Consider the following 19,615-nt stretch of genomic DNA (forward strand, 5'->3'; position numbering starts at 1 on the left):
TCACCCCCATTAGGCGCCCAGGGCTGGGAGCCTGACTGATAGCCACCCCTGTCTTAAGTCAGGCAGCTTGGTAATAGGTGGGAAGGTGGGATAGCCACCCAGTTATTTTATATTAGATCAAGGTTTGGCGCCTGGTAATGATATATTAGATCCAAGTTAAAGGGGAAACATGGGAGACGATTCTGTGAATTTAAGGTTGTGCAGATGAAAGGGACTCTTTAGCTGTTTATTTGTGTACATTCACCTAGGCTTTGGGCCATGGAAGAGGTTATTAACCCACCTCTATTTTGTGCTTAAGTCTGTGCCTGCGACTTCATGAACAGGGAGCCCATGGAGTCCACTGGTACGCATGAGGCCTTCTGAGACCAGTGGGCCTCACAGAGTTTGGAATACATTATCCCTGCCTAAAGTGACATTTTATTTCCATTTTTTTATTTTGTTACAGTGTCCCTTTAAGGAGTTGCCATTTAATTGATTGGCACTTATTGACATTAGTTGTGGAGTGTAGAGTCAGGATCATAACATTTATAAAGTCTCACTGAGTGAATAAATCTTAAACTAAGCAAAAATATACATTTGGTCTCCTCCTTCACTGACTTGTTCTCAAAATATTAACAATGTGTAGGCTGAGAGTTGTGAATGGAAACTGGAATGAGGTTTGGGAAATGGGAATGGCTAACCAAAGGGGCTCTGGGTGGGGTGGGGGTTACAGCTCTGAGCTTTATTTCACCTGCATGAGCAGCAAAATTCTCTTATTGTCCATTGGCTGAATTCAGTGTTCATGATGTACAGATTTAAACATTCCTGAGTAAGAGAGATTGCCGATATCCCACTTTGTCTGATTATTATTGGAAAATGATTCATAAACCTCTCAGGAGGCTCGGAATCCTGGATGGGTAGTCCTGCTCCACAAGACATCACCACTTGTGGATATCTTTCATAACACACACAAACCTCCTGGTGTTTACTTGGAATCTGTTACCTACTTAGTACTGGTACCATCCCTGCCACCTGGTCATGCTGGATGATACCATCTGCTAATTTTACAGATTAAACAATAACACTCAAAATAAATCCTCATACACAGCCATTGCAAACTCTCATTCTTTCATTCTTATGATCACATTCATGCCTTTAATCAATTCACATGCTTATACATTCACATGTTCACACACAGTAGATACACACTCTCACTATTACATGCTGACAGTATCCTTTGAAAACTCTCATCCTTACTAACCATCATTACTTTATGTGCTCATTCTCACACATTCCTACACATTAATCCTCACAGATTTCCAGCCACACACACACACCCTTGACTTGCTTTAGTTGCAAATTTAAGTAGAATGTAACCTGGCCTCAATAACAGTCTGAATAAGGAGGCTGCTGCTTCAGGAATTTCACAACCAGTGGGAGCCTCACAACCAGTGGGAGGTTACAACAACCCATCCTCCCACCAAAGCATTACAGTCTCCCGCAGGCAAAGGGCTGCCAGAGTCTCTGACATTGCTTCCAAGCAAAATTGTCAAAATACCTACGTGAGCAGGTTTGTCCAAATACTACTGGATCAAAAGTTAATCTCCCAGAGTTATTGAAGGTGTGTATCATGATGCTCAACCAGTTTGGCCTGGTTCTGTTGGTGTTGGCACTGCAACAACTTTGGTTTCCAACCTTCTGGCTATGATTATTGCCTAAGGCTGCGCAGTTCACTGTGTTCTGGCTTCCTCTTTCTGTCATCAGCAGGGGGCTATATCTATACTTCCACCCATCTTATCTACTGCTGAAACTGTCATTCATGTTTTTGCTACCTCTGTATTTGACTATTCCACAACACTTGTGACTACCTCTTACATTCTATCCTCCAGAACCTTGAAGTCACTCAAAGCTCTACTAGCTGCTTCCTAACTCACATAAAGTTCCATTCCATTATTAACCTTGTGATCACTGACCCACATTGGCTTCTAGTTAAGCAATGCCTCAACTTTAACATTTTCAAAGCATTGTATAGAACTTCCCCATAGTCTCACCAGTGTCTTTCCCTGTAACCTCCTACAGCACTACAATCCTATGGGATCTATGTGCTTCTCCTAACTTGGCCTCTTGTACCGGAGTTTCATTGCTCTGTCACTTGCAGTCTTGTCTTCAGCTGCCAAAATCTGAGGGTTTGGAATTCCCCATATAAACCTGTCTGCCTCTCTTCTTTTTTGAAGTGTTCCTTAGCAAACTGAGCAAACTTTAGATCATATGCTCTAATATCTCCTTTTGCAGATCAAATTTTGTTTGATCGTGTTCTTGTGAAGCACCTTGAATATTTTTCTATGTTAAAGGTTCTATATAATATAAGATGTTGCCGTAGGGATAAATCCACATCTATTATCTGATTTCTTCTTAACTCAGTCTCCAGAAACAAAATTGCATAACCTTAAAGCCTTAAAGAAGAGGAATAATAATAAAACAGGGGAGCAGAGCAAACAAGAATTTAGCCTTGTTTGTTTTTCTCACAAAGCTCATCCTCAAAGTACAACTCCTGTGTGTGAAGTATACATGTAAAGCACTGTTGATTATACTGCTTTGCAAAAGCTGCTTTAAATTTTAAGGTCACTTCAGTTGCAGGCCAGTCATCTTTTGGTACCACACCTTAGCTAAATTATGGCACCTGTTCCAGCTCTTTATTGTGCCACATGGTTGGTCAGTGCGATAGATCAATGGGCGTGACGTTCACAAGGTCTCAAAGGCAACATTGACATTGCTGTGCCATTATCGCTTCAATGTTCCACCGATTTAATGCACAAGCAGAGTGTGATCTGAACAGCAAGGTAAAATCTCCAATTAAAGTCATTTGTCACAAGATGCGCACCATTTTTTTGCCACAGGGATTTATCAAATGTCAATAGCTTTGTGACTGTATTAACTTCAATATCGCTGTCATTTAAAATGAGGAAGAACTCTTTCCAACACTACTTCTTTCAGACCATGCTCTGGATAGATTCATCATTTAGATATCCATGATAATAGAAGAGAAATTCATATGAGAGTGTAATTCAAGTGGTTCCAATTACTCGCAATTTATTACTGCCACATTCATAATTATGATATTTTCATCATTCAGTATGAACTTACACCCATTCAGCAGATTGCCCAAATGATCATGTGCAGAATTGCTATTGATGTTGCTAAATTGCAACAAGTATTTACAAATCTTTTCTTTGGATCCAGCAGGAAGGAAACATTGGCGATTAAACACAAAGGTAGCAATGAAACTGAGGATTTCCAACAATGCTGTCGCAGGTTTACTGATAAAGATCTTTAGGTGACATTCCATGATGGAGGCACTGTTTAGCATTTGAGGGATTTATACAACACAGACAGAAATTTGTATTTATATAGCACCCTCAATGTAATATACAATAAATACCTTGAAGCATTTCACAGCATTATCCAATTATATCTACGTTAGCAAACATGGATAGATGAATATTGCCTGAAAACCCAAAATGATTTGGTTGCTAATGGGAAAGAAAATGGCTGACCTCCAAAAAAAAACTGCCATAAAAATACCCAATAACTTTCTCCACCAAATGACTATCTGCGGCTGGGTTTCCAAAGCAAAAGTGTGAATCAGGAGGTGGTTTCATCTCTAGAAAACCACCCATCTTTACAAAACCACCCTGAGACAAAGTGGCAATTTATTTAAGGTGGAAGCTTCATTAATCGGAGGTGCCCACTGATGATCACTGTGCAGTATTTATGAGTAAAAGAATGCAGCCATCAATCTTGTTCCCTGACTGGGTCTAAGGGGCTTTTGCTTTACAGTGATAGAATAACCACTAGTGAATTTAAGAAGAGGCTCTTGACTTAACAAGATATAATTTATTGCATGCAAGAAATTAAGCACAAGTTGTATTTGTTAATTAGACTTTGTTACTAAGACATTGGAAGACACAGGTGACATATCTGCCCCTTCAAAATTCAAAGTTAGTTCTTCATCCAAGACAGTGTGACATCATTGTTGTATCAGTTATGGGGCTAAAGGGGTTAATATTCCTTTCATATTTTCTCCACTCATTCAACTGATGTCACACACAGTCTCTGTGTGGAGTCAAGGAATTCTGTTTCAGCATTTGGAAGGAGTAGATGGACCAGCTTTCCAAGTCAAATCTTCTGAGAACCTTTAGATTCAGCAGAAGTGTCAGAGTATAGGAAAACTGCCAATCTAACACCCTTATTCAAAAGGCAGCAAGACAATAAATAGCTAACAACAGGCCAGTTAGCTTAATATCTGTCATTGAGAAAATGTTGGAATCCATTATAAAAGATATAATAAAAGAACATTTAGAAATGCATAACATAATCAGAAAGAATCAGCATGGCTTCATGAAGGGGAAATCATGCCTGATAAATGTATTAGAGCTCTTTGAGAAGGTAACAAGCAGAAAGGGAAACTGGTAATGCATTTGTATTTCCAGAAGTAATTTGTCAAGGTGCTGCTTGTAAATCTATTTCATTAGATAAAAGCCCATAGTTTTAGGGGTCTTATATTAGCATAGATGCAGGATTGGCTAACTAATTGAAGCAGAGAGTTGGGACAAGGGGGCCATTGTCAGGATAACAACATGTAATCATGTAGAGATCAGTGCTGGGGTCATAATTATTTACAACCTACCTTAATGACTTGGATGATAGAAGTGATTGGACTAAAATAAAGTTTGTGGATGGCATAAAGGTGGGATGGCATGTACTGAGGATAATACAAATAGTCTACAAAATATAGACAGATTAACTATGTGGATGAAATATTGCTTGGGAAAATGTGAGGATATGCAACTTGGCAAGAAGAATAGAGGGGCTGAATTTTATTTTAATGGAGGAAGAGTGCAGAATGCCACAGCACAGAAAGTTTTGAGGGTCCTTGTGCATGAATTACAAAGAGTTCAGTGGTAATAGTGGAGGCAAATGGACTGTATTCATTCTGGGCATAAAGTGATTTTTTCTGAGGTGTGGTTAATTAGAGTTTAGATAAATGAGAGGAGACCTTATTATAAAGGTTCTTAGAGGATTTGACAGGGGACCTGTGGAGAGGACACAATCTCAAGGTATGGAGTCATGATTTAAGACAGAGATGTGGAGGCATTTCTTTTCACAGAATACAATAGCTTTTATTGTCACATGCACTTAATGAGTGCAGTAAGGAGTTTGTAATGTCATCTCTCGGTGCTATCTTAGCTATAGAGTACCCAGGTACAGATACTTTAAGTACTGCTACACAGTGAAAAAAATGGTAAGCAAAATGGGTAAGCATGGGAATAGAGTTTAAAAATTCTAAAATGATAATAAAAAAGTGACTGTAAAATACTTCAGTTCTACTCCTTTTCCAATATGAGTTCATGCCTACTGGCTCCAGAACACGATACAATGCCACCTCCACACGCCAGTCCCTGTCCGGAACCACTCTGTTGCCTCTCTGGCTCCAGCCTGCACCTGCTCTGCCCCTTGCTCCGGGACTTGGCCCACACTCACCATCCTGCCATTGCTCCAGGACTTGGCCTGTGCTTGCCCTGCTGCTGTCATTCTGGGACCCCATCCCAGCCCGTGCTCACCCTGCTGCTGTCGCTCTGGGACCACTGGAGATGGAATGAGCCTGGAGAATTGCCAATTTACAACTGGAGGAAATGCTGGTATTGGAGAAAAACCCAGGCTGTGATCTCCTGATGAGGACATCAGCTGCAGCATATGGTCAGTACATAAAAACATTTCAGTTTATATAGATTTGACCAGAACGAACACTTTAAGACTGTTCTTTACAACATCATCTAATACATTGTTAATGAAGATATTAAATGGGAGGGGTTTCTGTGGAAAGCCTTATTTAATTTGTCTTTTTGAGTGAAAAGGGTTCAGTGAATCTCCCCACCACCAACTCATAGATCTGTAAGTTGCAATGGACATCCTGAATAGATTCCAACATTTGATAATGTACCCCCTTAGTTTGCAGGTTCAAGACACTCCCATGAGGAATTACATCATCTCAAATTGATGAACTTGATACAGTGCATTTTCCTCAAAGCCCATGATTTTTCTGATCTTGTGTAAAGCCAAAATCTGTCCAGAATCCAAAGCTGTTACTTTATACTCTGAAAGCCTTCAAAGCATCTGATGTACATGTCGTGAAAGGCTTAGGAAAAGTGCACCTCATTCTGCAATACCTTGGGCATGGATTCATTAAACCCTACCAGTATCCCTACTAACCTCAGGCAACAGAGTTCTAAGCATCTAAGGCCTTTGCCATATTCCTCCTTCAGCCAGTGCAGCAGTCAAACAATATCAGGCTGGCCTCACTTCTCTGAGTATCGTGCTGCCCTTCAATATGCCTTAATCATCAATTTCTGCAGCATTTAGTATTACAATCTACCTAAAATTCACTTTCTTTCACCACAAACCAGCCCCAAACTCAGATGGCACTGCATGTGCAGCCAAAAAAACTGGAAGAAATGTCGTGATCTAGATGCCGAACTTTGCCCAACTGTGAGGTCTGGCAAGTGATCTACCCCGGGTATCAATGCCACAATGTAACCAGATGGGGGAACGTCAGAAATACTTTCTTTCCCACTATTGCTTTCCTTGAGCTCATCATCTCTCCCATATAGAATACCCGCAACTTGCCCTGTTAGAAATCACAGTTGCCTCTTGCTTCTAAACGACATGGTGCTAACTGTCATTTACAGAATGCTTTATCACAGCATTGACTACATGCTCTAGAACTATGCTTACTACCTTCTTTGGTATCTTGTGATGGCTTGTTTATAAAAGTGCAGCATTTTAGACTTTTATTGGTATTTTTGTGGGGGCATATTTCAGACTTGAAGTACATGCTTAAATCCTGTCTGATATATAAGATGCACTAACATGTAAATTTTCACTGGCATTTAACTGTCTGATCTTCCTTGCCTGTTTCCAGGTGACTGTCTAATCCTACACTCAAAAGGAATCCAAATGACTGCATATGTTTTCAAGCTCTATGCACGGAAACTAATCCCTTGCCATTCTGTGGCTTCTCCAAAAGACACGCCCTGTGGAATGGGTGCCCATGTGTTTGTGTGTGAACATAAGCCCTGCTGCATGCAAGGCAGAGAATTACAAGATATTCTGAAGCATCCCCAGAATACACACTGAGCTGTACTGGAAGCATGAATCTTTGTCAGTGAACACCAATATGAGTGGCATGAAGTACTGTGACAATTTGGGCGTGTCATCAGAATCAATTACCCTTTCACGCTTAAGTCCTTGAAATGATTCAAATTGATATTTCTGTTGGTAACAGTGAAGATGCTTTATTCAATATAAATGACACATACTAATGTCTGAGCAGAATTTTTAAAGCACAATGCCATTATGCCTGAGGTGGAATGATGGTCTTTACATGATTACACCAAAGAGTTGTGCCTCAGACATGTCATGTCAGCCAATATGATACATGTTCATGTGGTTCTTTTCCTAACTTGTCCTTCTGCAAAGAGTCATCTCCAGGACGGTCCCACAATCCAGGGCATCCTTCCTTATCCCCTTGCTATATAGCAGAGTCTGTGGGATCTTCTTTAATACAATATTTCCTTGCTATGTTTTGTGCTACCCAAATGCATGTCCTATCTGTCCACACAACTCAGGTGTTACAATTGAGATATTTTATAAGATTGTTATGTTTTAAGCTGCCTCCTGAAATTCAAGATGAAACAAAGTGATGAACAAGCATGCGTAGTCTCCTACGAACTCTGCCAGGCAAAGGAGAGAGTGCCTGGTAACCATGGAGGCATGGGGCCCAGGTTAAGACTAAAGTAAGAGCAAGGTGCAAAGTTCTCACACTTTAAACAAAGGCAACAACACTTCGTCAGATTGTAGGCAGACCTTCTGATGCAGAAAAGAGACAGAAAAGAAAGAAAAGTTGCTGTGATATGCAGAGAGGGAAAAAAAGGTGATTTTCTCTGTAGCTGCCAGGCGAAATGCTGGGGAAAGCTGAACCACTGTACCACTGTTCCACAGAAAGAACTCACAGTGATTTAAGGACACTGGGAAATTTACCTTGGCAAGTTTGGGAGAAGAAATCACCACATTGGACCTCACTGCTGAAAATCAGTTCAAGAAATCTCAGAGGGAGAGCACCTTCAAAAGTTGCTTGATTTTGTAATTCAATGGTGGCATTAAGGCATTAATAAAGATTATCTTTTCTGTGGTTTGAAGTATTAGTTATGTATTAGTAAAATTACTTATTAGTTACAAATAATCTTGAGTCAAAAGTGTTGTTAGTGTGTTTATTACAGTAATAGGATTAAAACTTGTGCAATTCCTTTAAGTCAATAGACTTGTGAATTGTGCTTGTGAATTTAAATATCTTTTTAAAGTTATCAGTCTCTACAAGGTTGGTAAGACAGATCAGCATCTCATCATTCCTAATGTCATTTGGTTTTTCCTACTCTTCGACATGTATCAGCATATTGTCATTTCAGTGTTTGGGCAAAGCAAGGAGATGTAGTGGACTTGGTATTCAACTGGCTTGTCCAAGATTTAAATGGGATTGCCAGAAGTCAAAAATAGTGGACAGCGGACCAGCTGCTTTGTAGCATGGAGACTAAGATTTCATCATTGTCATAACATATGCAGAGCTGATATAATCACAGGCTTCCATCCATAAGCCACATGCAATCCTGCACTAAATAAACATAAACATTAAATAATAACAAGGAAAGAAAAAAGAACATGCCCTCGTCAGTCCTTCAGTGTAGTGGAGTAGTCAGTGCAAGGTTGAAACTTTATTGCTGGAACAGCACAGCAGGTCAGGCAGCATCCAGGGAACAGGAGATTCGACGTTTCGGGCACAGGCCCTTCTTCAGGAATGAGCAGAGAGTGTTCAGCAGGAGAAGATAAAAGGTAGGGAGGAGGGACTTGGAGGAGGGGCGTTGGAAATGTGATAGGTGGAAAGAGGTCAAGGTGAGGGTGATAGGTCGGAGTAGGATGGAGGCGGAGAGGTCAAGAAGAAGACTGCAGGTCAGGAAGGCGGTGCCGGGCTGGAGGGATTCGGCTGAGACAAGGTGGGGGGAGGGGGGAATGAAGAAACTGGTGAAGTCCAAGTTCATCCCCTGTGGTTGGAGGGTTCCCAGTCGGAAGATAAGACGCTCCTTCTCCGACCGTCGCGTTGTTGTGGTTTGGCGGTGGATGAGTCCAATGACCTGCATATCCTCGGTGGAGTGGGAGGGGGAGTTGAAATGCTGTGCTACAGGGTGGTTGGGTTGGTTCGTCCGGGTGGCCCAGAGGTGCTCTCTGAATCGCTCCGCAAGTAGGCGGCCTGTCTCCCCAATATAGAGGAGGCCACACCGGCTGCAGCAGATGCAGTAGATGATGTGGGTGGAGGTGCAGGTGAATCTGTGGCGGATATGGAAGTTTCCTTTGGGACCTTGGAGAGAAGTGAGGGGGGAGGTGTGGGCGCAAGTGTTGCACCTCCTGCGGTTGCAAGGGAAGGTGCCGGGAGTGGAGGTTGGGTCGGTGGGGGGTGTGGATCTGATAAGGGAGTCGCGGAGGGAGTGGTCTCTACGGAAAGCTGATAGGGGAGGGGAGGGAAATATATCCTTGGTGCTGGGGTCTGTTTGGAGGTGGCGGAAGTGACGGCGGATGATGCGCTGTACATGGAGATTGGTGGGGTGGTAGGTGAGGACCAGTGGGGTTCTGTCCTGGTGGCGGTTGGAGGGGCGGGGCTCAAGGGCGGAGGAGCGGGAAGTGGAGGAGATGCGGTGGAGGGCACCGTCGACCACGTCGGGGGGGAAATGGCGGTCCTTGAAGAAGGAGGTCATCTGTGTTGTACGTATTTTGAACTGGTCCTCCTGGGAGCAGATGCGGCGGAGACGAAGGAATTGGGAGAATGGGATGGCGTTTTTACAGGGGGCAGGATGGGAGGAGGTGTAGTCCAGGTAGCTGTGGGAGTCGGTTGGTTTGTAGTAGATGTCCGTGTTGATTCGGTCACCTGAGATAGAAACAGAAAGGTCTAGGAAGGGGAGGGAGGAGTCCGAGACTGTCCAGGTGAATTTGAGGTCGGGGTGGAAGGTGTTAGTGTAGTGGATGAATGTTCAACCTCCTCGTGGGAGCACGAGGTAGCGCCGATACAGTCATCAATGTAGCGAAGGAAAAGATGGGGGGTGGGGCCAGTGTAGTTGCGGAAGATGGACTGTTCCACATACCCTACGAAGAGGCAGGCATAGCTGGGGCCCATGCGGGTGCCCATGGCTACTCCTTTTGTTTGGAGAAAGTGGGAGGATTGGAAAGAAAAGTTGTTCAGGGTGAGGACCAGTTCGGTCAGTCGAAGTCAGTGCAAGGCACAGAGATGATCCTGTTCAGGACAGTGACCATTTGCATTATTAGTAACCCTAAAGTAAAAATACAGAATGTAGGGCCAAACAGTGGACAGACCAGCTAGAAACAGTACTGTCCATACTAAATCAGACAACTTGTGCCTCCTAGATTCAAGGCACTCTGCTTTCTCAATCTCTGTAATTTTACCAAGATGTTTAGCCATGGGTTCTCATACAGCAGCCTATCATACACTCAGAATTTCTACTGATGTTTGCATTTTAACCATTTTTTAAACATTAGTAGACAGTTGGATAATTAAGGTCCAAACCATAGTTACCTGCCAAGTCACCTGTCTGCCACTTTCAGCCAGGGCAAAATATAATACAACAGTATCAGCATTATTATAAATAGCAGATAAAAGGAGCACCCAGAGGCAGTTAGTAGCACCTTGATGAGCAGGTGAAAGGAGTATCCCAAGTTTAAAAGACCTAAAGTAGAGCCTAGAGTTTCACAATGTTACAACCAAGTTAGGAGGCGGTGAATTGGTTCCTTTCTTTGTCTCAGTCCTCCATTGGTTACAACAAAGTTTGAAATTAAACAAAACATGAGTAAAAAATAGTGAACATCAGACCAGCAGTTTTATGGCATGGAGAGAAAGATTTCATCATTGTCATAATGTGCACAGAGCTGATGTATTTACAGGCTTCCATCCACAGGCCATCAATTAGCCATCCCATTTGAAACTTGGGCAAGCTAGTTGAATACCAAGTCCATAATATCCCCGTTGAAACTTTATTGCTGGAACAGCACAGCAGGTCAGGCAACATCCAGGGAACAGGAGATTCGACGTTTCGGGCACAGGCCCTTCTTCAGGAATCCTGAAGAAGGGCCTGTGCCCGAAACGTCGAATCTCCTGTTCCCTGGATGCTGCCTGACCTGCTGTGCTGTTCCAGCAATAAAGTTTCAACTTTGATCTCCAGCATCTGCAGTCCTCAATTTCTCCTCCATAATATCCCCGTGCTTTGCCAAAACACTAGCACTGAAATTACAGAGTGTTGATACATGCCCAAAATTAAGAAAAACCAAATGACATTAGGAATGATGAGATGCTGCGGGACTGGCGTGGACAAAGTCAGAAGTCACACGACACCAGGTTATATTTCAACAGGTTTATTCAAAATCACAAGCCTTTGGAGCACTGTGAAAGCTTATAATGTTGAATAAACCTATTGGTCTATAATCTGGTGCGTATGACTTCTGAATTGAAACAAAGAGGTGATATTACCAATTATTTATTTATAAGACAGTATGGAGCTTAGTCACAGAAACAAGACAGTTAGGTTTCTTAAGTAACTTATTGAATTCAAATGCAACTTACTTGAATGACATAAGTGTTATTAACAAAAGACTTAAATTCTGCAAATATTAAAAAAAGACCTTTCTTGGAAAAATAACTCATACACAAACTCCAAGTCTCAGAAAAAAAACTAAAATGGTGCAGAGTGCTACACTAAATACTTTGGCCAAGAAACAATTACATTTAGACAAAAATGTTTTCACAAATTGTCCAAATGTTGGTCTTTATCCCAAAGTCACTTTTTTACACAACCTGTTGGCAGTAGGATGTCTTCCTGGATCAGCTACGGCTAGCTGAAGTCATTTTTCTGATGAAGTGGTGTAGACTTTGAATTCTCCTTTAGGAACCCTGTACTTGTAGTGAAGCTTTACAGTGGATTTACAGTCCATAAACTTAATGAGTAGGGTCTCAGAGAAAAGCAAGTGTGGGCAAAGACTGTTGCTTCAGCAAAGTTATCTCTTTGCCTGTCTTCAAATCCCTTATTCACGTTTGTGTGCAAATTAGGCAACCTCATTTTGAAAATACTGTACAGTCCGCACCTCCATTCAAATAACTTACCCCTTGCAAATACAATGTTTTGCTACTATAGTCAATGACTTTTGCTTGTGTGTATGACTGAACAGAGTGAAGCTGCAAGTTTGATGAGTGAGGACATGGAGGGAAGAAGGGGCTCCTTCCTTTCTCAGTTTTTTTCAGCTCCAGTATTTTGTTCTTACTTTGCTACAGGGGAAGAAGCTGATTGGTGAGTAAATGGTAGGTTATTCTACTTACAATAAATAATTTGTAAAGTGAAACTATGGTAGGGTACCTCAGATGGGTGGAATGCATATCCTATAGCATGTCATGGACTCACCATGTGTCATTGACAAAAACTTCTCCAGGAAGTGCCACCATATGCAGAAGTTAAGGTCCAGATTTTGAAAAATGAGTGGCATCAGTGAGCATCATGAGGCAGAAAATTAATGGACAGAATGTTTAGGGAGGGGTTCACACTGTGTGTCAAGAGCATGTGGGCAGAGAGACGCGACTGACTGTCATGCAGTCTAACAGAACCAGGTAGGGATTAGAGGAATCCCCTACATCAAGCTGACATGCCAACAGGTTTTTTTAAATATTTTAGAATTTGGTGAGAGCGATGGTTCATCAGACAAGTGCAGCAACAGCTAAACCAACAACTCAGGAATGAGGTGCTGAAGCAGATATTAATGAGTTGGAAAATAAATTGATAAGTGGGCTCAAAAGCAGTCATCTCTGGCTCACTCCCAGCACCATATGCTGCAACGGAACAGCAGGATTAAACGATTGAACATGTGGCTGAAGAATTGGTATGGGAGGAAGGTAATCAGATTTCTGAGTAATTGGGACCAGTTCTACGGTAGATGGAACCCGCACAAGATGGGTGGGACAAACACCTTTAGAATGGGATTTGCTAGTGCTGTTTGGAAGGGTTTAAACTAGATTGGCAAGGGATGGGAACTCAGATTGGAGGGAAGCAAAACTGGTAACAGGAAATGGAAGCAAAGTAAGAAGGCATGAATCAAATCAGATCAGAATGTGCATAACGTTAAATAGATGAAGTTAAGGGTACTCTATTGAATGCATGCATTATTTGCAACAAAATTTATGGTTCAAAAGTGAAAATTGAGGTTGATTTAATTTAATTGCCATTATGGAGACATGGTTACAGGGTATCTAGAATGGGAACTGAAAATGCAAGGATATTTATAAAGATTGGGAGAGGGGAAAAGGAGGTCGGGGTATCACTCTTAATAAGGAACAAATAAGATGCTAGTATATTAGTAAAATAAAGTCTTAGATTGAAGAATCCAAGATGCACAACCAATTTGAGAAGAGCTAAATAATGACAAAGCGGAACAAACATTGATGGGAATTGTTTATAGGTTACCAAAGTGTAGTATTAATGTTGGCCATGGTACCAATCAGGAAATTACAACTGAGTGTAACATGGGTACTAAATTAATAATAAGGGACTTCAATTTGCATATAGGCTGGATAAACGATTGCTACAGAAGTTGATTCCTGGAATGTGGATAAAATGTGTTTCTGCATCAGTATGCTGTGAAATCACAGTGCTTCACAATTTAAATAAATGATTTGGATATGGGAACCAAATGTAATCATTCCACATTTGCTGATGAGACAAAACTTGGTTAAAACATGAGTTGTGAGGAGGATGCATGGAGGCTTCAAGGGATTTAGACAGATTAAGTGAATTGGTATATAATATATGGAATATATGTAAGTGTGAATTTATCCACTTTGGTAAAAAAAATAGAAAAGCTCAAGTGTTTCTTGAATGTGTGAGGTTAGGAAGTGTTGATGCCCAAAGGGAGTTGGGTATCCTTGTTCATAAGTCACTAAAAGCGAGCATGCAGTGCAGCAATTAGTAAGGGAAATGGTGTGTTGCTTTTCATCGCAAAGGGATTTGAGGCTGGGGTAAGGATGCCTTTCTTGAATTTCATAGAACTTTGATGAGACCACACCAAAACAGTATTGTGTGCAGTTTTGGTTTCTCACCCAAGCTTGTACTTACCATAGAAGGAGTGAAATGGAGGTTCACCAGATTAATTCCTACAATGGCCAGATTGTCTTACAAAGAGGATTTGACAAAACTGACCCTGCATTCCACTCTACTCTGGGTATTATTATTCTGCTTAATGAAACTCTTGTACTGCATATGAGCAAAAGGCCACAGAGAAATTGATAACAAATTGCCTGGGACTACCAGGCCATGAATTTGCATATAAAACAAACTGAGTGGAGAGGGGGATTGCTATCAATTTCTCATTGTCTGATTCCCACTCACCCAGATCCCACTTATAAAAGCACTTTTCCTGTCAGGAATTTCCATACTTGTAATTCACAGGCTGAACTGAGCTGGTGGCACTCTCACCTCTGAGTCACAAAGTTCAAATTCATGTCTCACTCCACAGACTGAGGTCAATAATCTAGGCTGGTACTTCAGTGCACTACTGAGGGAAGGCTAAACTTTTGCAACGGCTATGTTTTGGATGAAGTATTAAATTGAGGACCAATCTTCCTCTTTAGGAAAATGTAAAAGATTCCATGCAGGAGTTACCCTTACTGCTCTGGTCAAAATTTAATCGCTCAACCAACTTGATGAAATACAAACTATCTAGTCATTACCACATCTCTCTTTGTCAGAGTTTAACTGTGCATATCTTAACTGCTGCATTTCCTACATTTAAAACAGTGAAGGAGGTGAAAAGTGGCACTGGAAAAGCACAGTGGAGCAGGCAGCATCCAAGGAGCAGGAGAGTCAACGTTTTGGGCATAAGCCCTTCATCAGGAATGGGGTCCTCACATTCTCCTAACAGTGAAGGAGAACCAAGGGATTGATTAATAAGGGAAAAATAGAATATGAGAGTAAGGTTGCAGGGAACATAAGGATTGAATGTAAAAGTTTCTCTAGGAAAAGAGAAAAAGATTAGTGAAAACGAATGTATGTCCCTTACAGTCTGAAACATTGGAATTTATAATGGGGAACAAAGAAATGGTTGACAAACTAAATTCATACTTCACTTCTATCTTCACAAAAGAGATCACAAATAATATACCAGAATTGATGGGTTTAGTAAGGGAGAGGTACTGAAGCAAATCTGTATTAATTTAATTGAATTCGGTTTAACATAGAACATAGAACAATACAGCACAGAACAGGCCCTTTCGACCACGATGTTGTGCCGAACATTTATCCGAGCTAAAGCACCTATCCATGTACCTATCCAATTGCCGCTTAAAGGTCACCAATGATTCTGACTCAGCCACTCCCACAGGCAGCGCATTCCATGCCCCCACCACTCTCTGGGTAAAGAATCTACCCCTGACATCCACCCTATACCTTCCACCCTTCACCTTAAATTTATGTCCCCTTGTAACACTCTGTTGTACCCAGGCAAAAAGTCTCTGATTGTCTACTCTATCTATTCCCCTGATCATCTTATAAACCTCTATCAAGTCACCCCTCATCCTTCGCCGTTCCAATGAGAAATGGACTAGCATTCTCAACCTATCCTCATACGACGTATTCTTCTTTCCAGGCAACATGTTGGTAAATCTCCTCTGCACCCTCTCCAAAGCTTCCACATCTTTCCTAAAATGAGGCGACCAGAACTGCACACAATACTCCAAATGTGGCTTTACCAAGGTCCTATACAGCTGCAACATCACCTCACGACTCTTGAATTCAATCCCTCTGCTAATGAACGCTAATACACCATAGGCCTTCTTACAAGCTCTATTCCCCTGAGTGGCAACTTTCAAAGATCTATGAACATAGACCCCAAGATCCCTCTGTTCCTCCACCTTACTAAGAACCCTACGTTAACCCTGTATTCCGCATTCTTATTTGTCCTTCCAAAATGGACAACCTCACACTTGACAGGGTTGAACTCCATCTGCCACTCCTCAGCCCCTTTGCAGCCGACAACAGCCCTCCTCACTATCCACAACTCCATCAATCTTCGTATCATCTGCAAATTTACTGACCCACCCTTCGACTCCCTCTTCCAAGTCATTAATAAAAAGTACAAACAGCAGAGGACCCAGAACTGATCCCTGTGGAACTCCACTTGTAACTGGGCTCCAGGCTGAATATTTACCATCTACCACCACTCTCTGACTTCGACCGGTTAGCCAGTTCTCTATCCAACTGGCCAAACTTCCCATTATCCTAAGCCTCCTGACTTTCTGCATAAGCCTACCATGGGGAACCTTATCAAATGCCTTACTAAAATCCATGTACATTACATCCACTGCTCTACCCTCATCCACATGCTTGGTCACGTCCTCAAAGAATCCAATAAGACTTGTAAGGCAAGACCTACCCTTCACAAATCTGTGCTGGCTGTCCCTAATCAAGCAGTGTCTTTCCAGATACTCATAAATCCTATCCCTCAGTACCCTATTGTTTATTGTCACATATACTCACATGAGTACAGTGAAAGCTTATAAATCGCCACTTATGGCGCCATCTTAGCTACAAAGGTACCTATGTACAGAATCTTAGTAAATATTCTTCCAGAACTCTTTGAAAATGGAGTCGCAGGTAGATAGGATAGTGAAGAAGGCGTTTGGTATGCTTTCCTTTATTGGTCAGAGTACTGAGTACAGGAGTTGGGAGGTCATGTTGCGGCTGTACAGGACATTGGTTAGGCCACTGTTGGAATATTGCGTGCAATTCTGGTCTCCTTCCTATCAGAAAGATGTTGTGAAATTTGAAAGGGTTCAGAAAAGATTTACAAGGATGTTGCCAGGGTTGGAGGATCTGAGCTACAGGGAGAGGCTGAACAGGCTGGGGCTGTTTTCTCTGGAGCGTCGGAGACTGAGGGTTGACCTTATAGAGGTTTACAAAATTATGAGGGACATGGATAGGATAAATAGGCAAAGTCTTTTCCCTGGGGTCACGGAGTCCAAAACTAACGGGCATAGGTTTAGGGTGAGAGGGGAAAGATATAAAAGAGATCTAAGGGGCAACATTTTCACACAGTGGGTAATACGTGTATGGAATGAGCTGCCAGAGGATGTGGTGGAGGCTGGTACGATTGCAACATTTAAGAGGCATTTGTATGGGTATATGAATAGGAAGGGTTTGGAGGGATATGGGCCGGGTGCTGGCAGGTGGGACTAGATTGGGTTGGGATATCTGGTCGGCATGGATGGGTTGCCGAAGGGTCTGTTTCCATGCTGTACATCTTTATGACTCTAATTAGACAGGTTAAATGTAGGAAGGATATTCCTGATGATTGGGGATTCCAGAAGCAGGGGTCATGGTTTAAAGATGAGGAGTAAACCATTTGGGATTGAGGAGAAAATTCTTCACCCAGACAGTGGTCAGCCTGTAGAATTCCCTACCATGGAAAGTTGTTAAGGCAAAACATTGTGTGTTTTTTAAGAAGGAGGTAGATATAGCTCTTGTAGCTAAATAAATCAAGGGAACTTGGGGAGGGTGGGAATTAGGATTTTGTATTCAATGATCAGCCATGATCATATTGAATAGCATTGAATAGCCTACTCCTTCTCTAATCTTCTATATGTCTATGACTACACTGGTTAGGCTTCTTGATAAATCTGAAGAATAGTGTTATTTAATGTAAGCTTTTGATTTCTTTGATATGCTGATAGTTTATGTCGTTGAACTATTGCACATATCTGTCTGGAAGTTTCATTGCAAATATTAGTAAAGAAATGGAAAAATTGGAAAAATTGATGGGATGAAAGGCTGGTAGATTCCCAGGGCCTGATAATCTACGTCCCAAAGTACTTAAGGAAATTACCCTAGAAATAGTGGATGCATTGGTGATCTATACACTCCGGGACAATTCCTACGGAATGAAGGGCAGTTCCTGTAACCCCACTATTTGAAAAAGGGAAGTTGAGAGAAAACAAGGAATTATAGACCAGTGAGTCTGACATTGGTAGTGGGTAAGATGCTAGAGTCCATTATCAAGTCCATTATAGAAGAGCACCCAGAAAATAGTGGTAGAATCAGACATAGGATTTACAAAAGGAAAACATATCGACAAGTTTACTGGAATTCTTCTAGGATGTAACCAGTAGAGTTAACCTTTGGATTCAAAGCTGAGACTGCTGTGTAAAAGAATGCAGAATAAATCTTCTCAATCCCAATGGAATCCGTCAAAAAAATGTTCTGATACTAAATGGTTCTGTTAAATAATGATGATAGAAACATATTACAAACAAATTATCTGGGTAACGTATCACACTGTGAACATTATGGCATAAGGACAAATGTATCTGACCAGTGTTAATTGATCCTCTGAAGTGGGATGTTGTTTGGAAGGTCATTGTAGAAATCATAGTCAACAAAATGGTGATAAATCACAGAGTTATTTATCAAGCCAGCTGACAAGAGGACAGCTCAGTGGAATTTGAAGGATGGAAACTAAACACTGAGAGTGCTGGGAGTGAAGCCAATTGCATTTTTGTGATCTCATCACAAAGTACAGATCCGAATCAAGTTTTTTTCAGGACAGTGATCCCAAGAGATCTGACTAGCCTGCCAGGGTGAAATGAAGCTGTTTAATTCAGCTAAACTGCAATTTAACAACATGGTGATAGATGAGATTGCTGCACTATTTTGTAACATTAAAGGTGACGTACAAAGAATTTCACATCCAAGTAAAAGTGGAAGAGATGCACCATCACAATATCAAGCTTCCAACTTAAAGAAATGAAGGAATCTGAAGATGCAATCAAAGAACTGAAGTTGTTTGGATTGGTTAGTGACTGAGGGGCAATTCTGGATTCTGGTAATCAGAAGGCTTTTATTCTTTTCAAGGCCGAATACTCCAGTAAACTAAATAATCAGAAGAGCATATCCATTACAAAAAGAGGGAGAATCTATTCAGGAATTTGGATGTTACACAGACCAAGGCATGACTACTACCTGAACTGTAGGGTCCAGTAAGTGAAAATCCTCAACCCAACCAGAGCAATCAGGTATTCTGTATAATGTAATAACAAAAGAATATAAAGACCCATAGAATCACAGAACGGTTATAGCATGGAAGAAAGCCATCCAACTCATTATCTCCATGTCAGTTCCCTGTAAAAACAACTCAGCCACTTCTACTCTGCAGCTGTTTCCCCATAGCCCTGCAAATGTTTCTTCTTCAGACATTAATTTAACTCCTTTTTGAAAGTCACAGTTGAACTTGTCTCCATCTCATAGTCAGACAGTGCTTTCTAGATCCTAACAACACGCCGTGTGGAGATTATTTTCTCATGTCACCATTGCCAACTTTTATATTGGGGTCCACAAGTTCTCAATTCTTCTATCAGTTTGAATAGTTTATTACTGTGTATTCTCTCAAGATTTTGAACACCTCCATAAAACTGACTCCCAATCTTCACTTCTCT

At 41.5% G+C, this 19,615-nt stretch overlaps 1 protein-coding gene across 1 annotated transcript in view; it reads left to right on the plus strand.

The window, feature by feature from the left end:
- Positions 1-8,221, plus strand: part of LOC122557901 (voltage-gated potassium channel KCNC1) — a 159,900-nt gene extending 151,679 nt beyond the window's left edge. Inside the window, exons 4-5 of the transcript XR_015760192.1 lie at positions 3,223-5,736; positions 6,959-8,221. The gene's annotated coding sequence lies outside the window, so the exon portion shown is untranslated. The remainder of the gene's footprint in view (positions 1-3,222; positions 5,737-6,958) is intronic.
- The last annotated feature ends 11,394 nt before the right edge of the window (positions 8,222-19,615 follow it).

Source organism: Chiloscyllium plagiosum, unplaced genomic scaffold, assembly GCF_037043375.1.
Source record: "Chiloscyllium plagiosum isolate Xiang-an unplaced genomic scaffold, Cpla_swu_hap1 HiC_scaffold_18, whole genome shotgun sequence".
NCBI lineage: Eukaryota > Metazoa > Chordata > Chondrichthyes > Orectolobiformes > Hemiscylliidae > Chiloscyllium > Chiloscyllium plagiosum.